Genomic DNA, 8,607 nt, shown 5'->3' on the forward strand with positions numbered 1-8,607 from the left:
ACCACTTGTCCCAGATGCAAGTCATGAACTCAAGTGAGCGGATGAAGATGGCCCAAGGCTTCCCCTATTTGGTGAAATCCGAATTGTTTTGGCGATTTTGATGTGAACAGAATGGTCCGCCAGAGTTGCATTTGTAGCGCCCGGTCGCTGGTTTCATCCAATTTGTATCAGAATGTCTGGTGTAACAGCTCCACCCAAATATGCAGTGTATTCTCCCTGCTCCAATTTTCAGTCAAGTATTTGACCATGTCCATAATTTGCAAACTAGCTTCAAAGACATTATTCCTCAATTTTCGCTCCTTTAAAATAGTCCCAAATCAGTCTGAAAAATTCAGACGAAAACTTAATCGTCCGAAAACACAGTTTTTTTTAGTAGCGTCGTTTTAGTTTTGTTAGCTTTCTAGCTTATTGAACTTATGATTTTTTTACATTGAAACTTTAAAAAGTAATTATTTTTTACATAAAACTTATCTATTATTAAAGATATTAATGGTCAAAATTGTACATTGACATATGTGAAGTGGACTTGAACATGTATTTTGAAACGAGAGTATATTTTAAGGTTACAAGACTAAGATTTTAATGTTAAGTCATGTAATATTGATGATATTCATTAACTACAACTTGTGCTCAAATATATCTAAAAAGAGGTGGTCAATAATGTCGAAAATTAACCATGGTTAATGAGTTGAGGGATGGTTATCAACTAAGAATAACTAACCACATATTTAAATTGTATTAACAATCTATAATCTAATTTTGATGTGGAATTTATGTTTCCAAAGACCATTTTTCTTTTCTAAGAACAATAAGAAATACGCGGTTAACTTTTGCTAACACCACTGATATATAGCACCTTGATGTGATTATGTGTCAACACGACATTGAAACGAAAAAGCAAAGAAAGTAACATAGAGAGGAAATTACAAGGAAACTTCGTGATAAAATATCTATATAAACCTTCATTGATTTCCTCTTTCTTCAACAAAAAATTTCAATTTCATTTTCATCAACAATAACAACAATGATAGGCATTAGGCAAGACAGAAGTACAACACCTGGTTGTCGTTTCAAAGGTATAATATGCTAAACTTTCACTTTTAAATCCTCGTTGTTTTTTCTTCATTTTATAACTTGTTCTTTGTTCGATTTGAATGTAAAAAAGGAAGGAAAAATAATTAAACAGGTTAGGTTGGTCCATGCAAAGTGTTCGACAACACATGATTCAGCATCTTAGCGTTCAATGCGGGAAAAGATATTAACAACTAGCAATATATGAACTTTGAGAGCCTAAAATCAAAATCATTGACTAAACTCTATGACTATTCTTAGGGTATGTTTGGATTGAGGGTTTAGGAAGGGAAGGGAGAGTTTACTTTTCTTTTTTAAATTCCGGACTATATAACATATTTTTTTAAAATAAATTTAGTATGATTGAAGTATGATATGATTGTTTATCATGATAATATGTTAACTTTTTAAAAAAAAAAAAACATTTTTATTGTGTTCGTAATCACATATATATAAGTTTTTATTGTTCTACTCTATTTTTAAAACTTCACCAATCTTCACTTCGAAACAAAAAAGTTGAAAGATGATTAATATATGTGGACTAAATTTTTAAATATAAATATTGAGTTTTCAAATACTATTTTTGTTTATATCTCATTCGGGAGGGAATAAATTGTTATCATAATTACAAAATACAGATGTTTAACCTTAGGATTGAGAGTGAAAACCCATTTAATTTTAAAGTCTTTTTTTGGACAATTTGTGACCCTCTAACTTGATTCCTAAAACATTGTCGATTCCAATTTTATGAAGGCAACTTCTTTTTTTTTTGTCAGATTTTATGAAGGCAACTTAATCACTTGCTATATTAATATATGTCATATTCTTAATTTGACATCTTGGGACATTGCAAATCTTATGTCAACTACAATTTATTTTAGAATTAATATTAAAACATATCTACAATGCTTTCGAACATTAGAAGAGAATGTGAAATGGTACAAGATGTTTGGAAGCATTGTAGATATCTTTTTTTTTTTTTATAAAAGAGGGTAAAAGTCCATTGTAAATATCTTGTTTTAATTTCTATCGAAATGACTTTTTAAAAAGATTGTTTTTTGAAGAAATTGGTGATGATTTGGCGACAAAAATGCAAAGAGAAAAATACTAAAATGTCTAATGAATTTTCTTTTTTTGAGAGAGCCCTAATGAATTTTCTTGTTCTTTGTCTGCACAGGGGAACTAAAATTTTGGGGATGGTGCGGCTATGAAGTATGATTTATGAATCACATTATTTAAAAATATTAAAATTAAAATCATGATGAATGCTAAAAACCTAAAAAAAAAAAAAAAAAAAAAAAAAAAAACAAGAAAAACCATCATTAATTAAATGGTATAGATGAATGGATGGATAGACACACCAATTTTTTTTTGAAAAAGCTAAGTGAATATATTAAACAACTAAGAGAAACCCTTCTAGCACAAGATGTATTAGAGGAAACTTAAAAATTTAAAACCTACAAGAATTACAAAATAGGTTGTAAGCACAATAAAACAACGTTCAACCGAGTAATCAAATGTAATATGATTTTAACAAAGGCTTGCCAATTGTTAACATTTTCAAATGTTGCCATATAATATAGTAATCTTATATTCAACTGGTGAACAAATTCTATTTATAATCAACTAATATGAAAAAATTCAGTCCATCCACCATATGCTTAATAAAAGGCTTAATTTTATTTTGGTCCCAATATTTTCACTAATCACAATTTTTTTTTTTCTATTTTAAAATCATTCAGCTTTGGTGCCTCCATCCAAATTTTGTTGTAGCAAAATAGTGATTTGATATCTTTTGAATAACGTAACATACGACCCGATTATGTGAAGTGATCAACAATCATATAATTATAAGAAAAATTATTTTAGTTTCAAATTATGTTTCACAAAAAAATACAAAAATCTAATGAAGGAATCAAAACTGAATGATTTTAAAATATGGGATAAATTCCATAAATAATTGAAAATCGGTGGATCAAATAATTAAATCTTAATAAAAATAATCTAATCCATATCCATATATATTAAAAGTTATTGATATATGGATAACCAATCTACCCCTAAAATTATATTTTGAATCAATTAGAAATATTAAACAAAAAGGAAGACTAGTTACAACATATTTTTGAAAAAATTAAGCTTCAATGAATGGTTGAAAGTGAATCACATTAATTTTACTTTCGAGTGTTGCATGTCACCACTAAACATTATCAAATGCTCCTTGATTAATTATGGTGGTTTCCTTCACACACTAAAATTTCGGGATTAGGAGTCACTTTGAGAAAGTCACTACCATCTTCTGAAAACCTCCCAGTTTGTGATTTTTCAAGATTTTGTAATCTGATATCTGGAATTAAAATTTTAAATTGATGAAGATGTGAACAGTTAATAGATCATGGGGACTTTGCGGAGGAAAACTAAGGGACAACAATGATTATTGAGAAGCCGCCAATAGAAATTTCAACTCCAGATATCATATTATAAAATTTTGGTGACTTCAGAGGTTAGTAAGATGCAGTAATCTTCAAAGGTTAAGTATATGCTCAGTTGAAAATGAAAACAGTTCAAATATTCCTAACTTGACAAAGATTTTGTCCAAAAGCTCCGTGCTCTTTTCTTCTGACTTCTTGTAGTAAACATCGAAAGATTGCAGGACCATTAAGAATTCATTGTTTTCCTTGATCACTTTTCATTAAATTCACGTAAAATGAGTTTTGTATAATGTATTTGAAGTTTTGATGATAACAAAATACTCCCTCCATCCCGAATTAGCTGAGCCATTTTTTCTTTTCACACATATTAAGACAAATGTATAAATGAAGGAGAGAGAATAGTGGTTTTAAGTGATCTTCACTATCATATATAAATGCAAAGTGGAATATATTGAATTGAAAGTTGTGAAAGTAGTATTAATTAGAGTTATAAAAGGAAAAAAGTAATTAATATTGTATTGAGTTATAAAGAATAATTGGATGGATATGTTAATGTATGTTTAAATGTGTAGGATTGTAGACTAAAATTTTAAGTATTAAAATCAAGTTTGATTCTGGAAGAACATATACGAGAGCATTTGAATATTGAGGAAAACTGAAGTTCTCGACCAGACTCTAAAGACTCAAGTCTCTAAAGGATATCAGACTCTGAAGGTCAGAAGTATCTGGAAATTACCTGACTCTGAAGAATGAAGACTCTAAAGAACACGTCAAACTTATCGTCTTCTGAAGATGTCACTATCAGACTGAGACGGTACATTTTTTTTTCTTCTGACCACGTGCAGGAACAAACAAAGAACTTCAAAGACAAATGAAATGAAATGGATAATTCATTTTGAAGCAAAGAAATTTCAAATATCTTTTCAACGACATTAACCAAATCAAGAAACATTCTAATGTCTATGATCAAGCTTCTCAAAGACCCTAAAACACGTGATGGCACCTCTCCAACGCCTCCAATATCCTTCACTATATAAGGAGTCGAAGACTTAAATAAATTAACAAGACTGCTAAAAGTGCCCTTACTATGTCAAAATTAATAGCGCATTTGAACTTAGAATTTCTTACAAATTTTAAATCTAAGAAATTCGTAAGTCTTAAGAGTTTTAATCTGTTTTGTATTTGTTTACCTCTCTGATTGTATATTAAGTGTAAAATCAAACAATCTTTTATTTGATTAAGTTGGATTTTGCGAGAAGTCTTTTTTCAGTTGTGATTGAGCATTAAAGTCTCTTGCTTGTGTGCTTAAGCATTTGTAATTTTTAGTGATTATAGTGAAAATCCCTTGGAAATGCAAGGAGACTAGATTACTCTCGGTTTATGACATGAACTAGTACAAATTGCTCTCTCTCTCTCTCTCTCTCTCTCTCTCTCTCTCTCTCTCTCTCTCTCTCTCTCTCTCTCTCTCTCTCTCTCTCTCTCTCTCTCTCTCTCTCTCTCTCTCTCTCTCTCTCTCTCTGTGTGTGTGTGTGTGTGTGTGTGTGTCTGTTTTGGTCTTATAACCTCTGCATTCAGAACTCTACATCAGACTTTAAACACTACATTCAGACTCTGATTAGTAAGAACACTTAGAAAAGGTAAACACAATTCAACTCTACATCAGACTTTAAACACTACATTCAGCTTCTCAAACTCATACTCGGTGATTGAGGCAAGGTCACTAGTCCAATATATAGAAAACTTACGCTCACCTTCAAATACTAGCGTAGCTTCAAGACAATCCCCCCATCTCCCTCTCTTGAACTCAAAAGTATTTCTCCTTACAGTTCTTATAGTTTGATATATAAGTTGGAAATTGGCTCCTATTGAGATGGGTGCTGGTAGAGACCTATAATCTTTTATCAAGGCCCTTGTTTCATATAAGGAAAAAAGCATGCCCATTGAGGGCTGAAACCAATGTTTTAAAAATCGAACCGGACCGATTCAACCAGTTGACCCGGGAACTGGACCAAACACCGGTCCGGACAACACTTTAAAACCAGAAGTCTATAGAACTAGAAAGGAACCAAGAAAACCGATATAAACTGGGAAAAATGGAAAAACCGATGAGTTGGTTTTGGTGAACCGTCCAGATTCACTTTTCTTCTAAATTTCTTTTCCATAAAAAATTCTTCTTTCCCTTTTGATTTGTGGATATTGAAATTTTAAGAGTTTCTAATTTTTTTTGTATGATAAGACTTTTATTTTTGTGTACCTATATGCTAGATGTTGAAGAATCTGGATCTGCTTGTTTATTTTTGAAGGAGTTCTTGGTGTTGCACTAACAAAAATAATTGGGTTGTATAATATTATAAATAAGAAAAAAGAAGAAACATCATCACATAAAGCATAAGAATAAGAAATAATAAGAATATGTGCTATGAAAGAAGAAGAATAATGGAAAACAGCATCCTATGTGTGTAATGCATCGTGTGAAAAAAAGATGTCATTTAGGGTTACAAAAGGATTGTTGAATACAATTATATTGGCTATAAAAGATTAATTCAATTGGGCTATAAAAGATTGGTGAAAAAAAGTATTTTGGATCTATAAAGTGTTGGAACAAAATAATATGGACTGTAATCTATAATAAAAAATTAAATTTATTTATCAATTATTAATAATCTGGTTTAATAACGGTTTAACCGGTTGAACCGGTTGAACCTTGACCCGAACATCACAACGGTTTAACCTCTGGTCCAATTTTATAAACATTGGCGAAACCCCAAGCTTTCGCACGAGATCTCGAAACCGCACATGAACGCACAACAGTTTGGATGAAGTTGTGATGAAGCGACGTTAAGAGCCTTAAGGAAATCACACTCAAAGTTAGTAAAAGGAAACTTAAACCCTATATCCTCAAAAACAAACGAATACATATGAAGCATCTCCATCTTCACTCCCTAAGGACATTGGAGGCACACCTTCTCGCCAAGCCTACAAGGTTCCACAATAATATCTGCCTCCCAAATAGTATACGAGATATCCACTTTACTCCTAAAAAATGACACCCTCTTGTTGGTTACGAAAAGAGAGTCCAAGCAGACAACAACCACAGCAAAGACATGGGATAACAAATTTCCCTCTTACCTACTCCTGGGGAACGAGAAATTAAACCACAATCAATATCCTAGCTAGAACTATCATCATTACTGTCAGAATCACTCGAAATCTCTCCCAATAGTAAATGTCTATAATAACCCATTTCGAAGACAACCTGTTTGTAACTCCAATCCAGATGTTTTGTAATTTTGATACAAGAATTTCACAGTTTACTCTTCTTCTCAAATGTATCGGGATTGACAACCCTTCCAGACTCATCCCCCCCCCCCCCCCCCCCCCAAAGAAATTTCTTAACAGAGAAGGTTAAGACACTTGAAGATATGAAAAAAGGGTAAAAAGCCAAAAAGCATAAAGAAACGAAAGAACAATGGGAAATGGAGGAGAATCTCTCTTATAAGGACATAAAAACAACAATAAAGCTACCTCGGGTCACCAAATGACTATAAGTAGTGATTGGGACAAGTGTCAAAGAGAGGTAATGTCTACGAAGGTAAAGGTGCACAACTAAAAAAATGAACCCTCATAGATTGTGAGTCATCAGATCAATCTTGCATACCACACCAAAACCTCAAGGGGGGCATATCACACTCAGCCACTTTACCCTTACAAAGGACTCGTGCTTGGGGGGTTGTGGATCCTCATATCTCATTCAACCACTTTGCTCTTAACTGGGACTCGTACTTCTCTAAGTCATGTTTTTAGTTCTGATACATCAAGCTTTGAGCACAAAGGAAAGCATTTTGATACTCAAGAGAAACACTGGAACTTTTGAATATAAGATAACATGAAGAAAGGTTAACAAAATAGTCAAAGCTATAATCAGAAAATGCATCAAACCTTGAAGGCTCTGATGAGAACAAGCTCTAATGGACTCATACTCTGAAGAAAGCAAGTTATGAAAGACATGTCGGCAGATTGGGTGACTCTAACCTGTTTTGTCTTCTTCTGAAGGAACGTCGCTTTCAAAGTTTTGATAGGTCTATTTGTTTTCTTCTGACCACATGCAGAAACAAATAAAGAAATTCAATGATATATAGAATGTAAGAGATCAATCGTTAATAAGCAACTGATTTCTCTAGTACTACTCCATGACATTATCCAATTAGAGGCAAAGTTTTCAAAATTGATTTAAAGTTTCTCAAGGACAATTTTGATGCGTTGCACCAAATGATTTCTCATTTCTCTCTTATATAAGGACCTAAGCAGTTTGAAGAAATTAAGAGATGAAAATATTTCACAAGTGTCAAAACTCTGTCGAATTCAAAAGCGTTCAATCACTTAATTCTTACAAACTTTACATCTTAGAATTGCTTAGTGTAACAAGTTACTTGAACCTCAAGTTTTGTTTGCCACTCTCTTAGTAAAAAGTGTAAACAGAATCTCATTTATTTGTTAAACTTTGATGGTATAAGTCCTCTTGTGTGAGGTAATAAAGTCTCAACTTGCGTGTTTGATAAATTATAATCTTGTGTGATTATAGTGAAAAATCATTTGGAAGTGCAAGAGGACTGGACTAACCTCGGATTATTGAGTGAACTAGGATAATTGCTTGTGTTGTTTCTCTTCTCTCACCCAATGACCATCTGTTTGTTTTGTTTAAACACTTAAAAAGATTTTCAAAAAAAGCCAACATAATCTCCCCTGCGTTTTTCTCACCTTCTAGGATAAGAACAAGTGCCTAAAGTAAGAGCACAACCAAAGGTGCAAGTGGCTGCCCTTATCTCGTAAACCAAAGTCGAACTGCTAAATCCATGGCCTTCAAGCGAGACATAAGGTTACACATAAGCTTGACGTGCCCGTCACTATAGGAACGAACCGGCAAAAAGCTCAATGATAGACTCTTATGTTGTTACAAACCAAAGGGGACCTAGAAACACTATATACAGAACCTCTGAGATCATTCCCGACCCATGACTTAATGGGTAGCATTTAGGTGACATAGCTTTTGGTGACATTGTCCTTATCTCTATTAATTAATTATTCTAAAATGCATTAATGTCAT

General features: G+C 32.5%; 1 long non-coding RNA gene across 1 annotated transcript; it reads left to right on the plus strand.

Annotated features, from left to right (window-relative positions):
- Nucleotides 1–999: 999 nt before the first annotated feature.
- Nucleotides 1,000–4,947, plus strand: LOC112417099 (uncharacterized). The gene is made up of 3 exons (XR_005643421.1): nucleotides 1,000–1,076; nucleotides 2,249–3,574; nucleotides 4,076–4,947. It is a non-coding gene; the product is annotated as an uncharacterized lncRNA (long non-coding RNA).
- Nucleotides 4,948–8,607: the final 3,660 nt, after the last annotated feature.

This window comes from Medicago truncatula, chromosome 8, assembly GCF_003473485.1.
Source record: "Medicago truncatula cultivar Jemalong A17 chromosome 8, MtrunA17r5.0-ANR, whole genome shotgun sequence".
Classification (NCBI taxonomy): Eukaryota; Viridiplantae; Streptophyta; class Magnoliopsida; order Fabales; family Fabaceae; genus Medicago; species Medicago truncatula.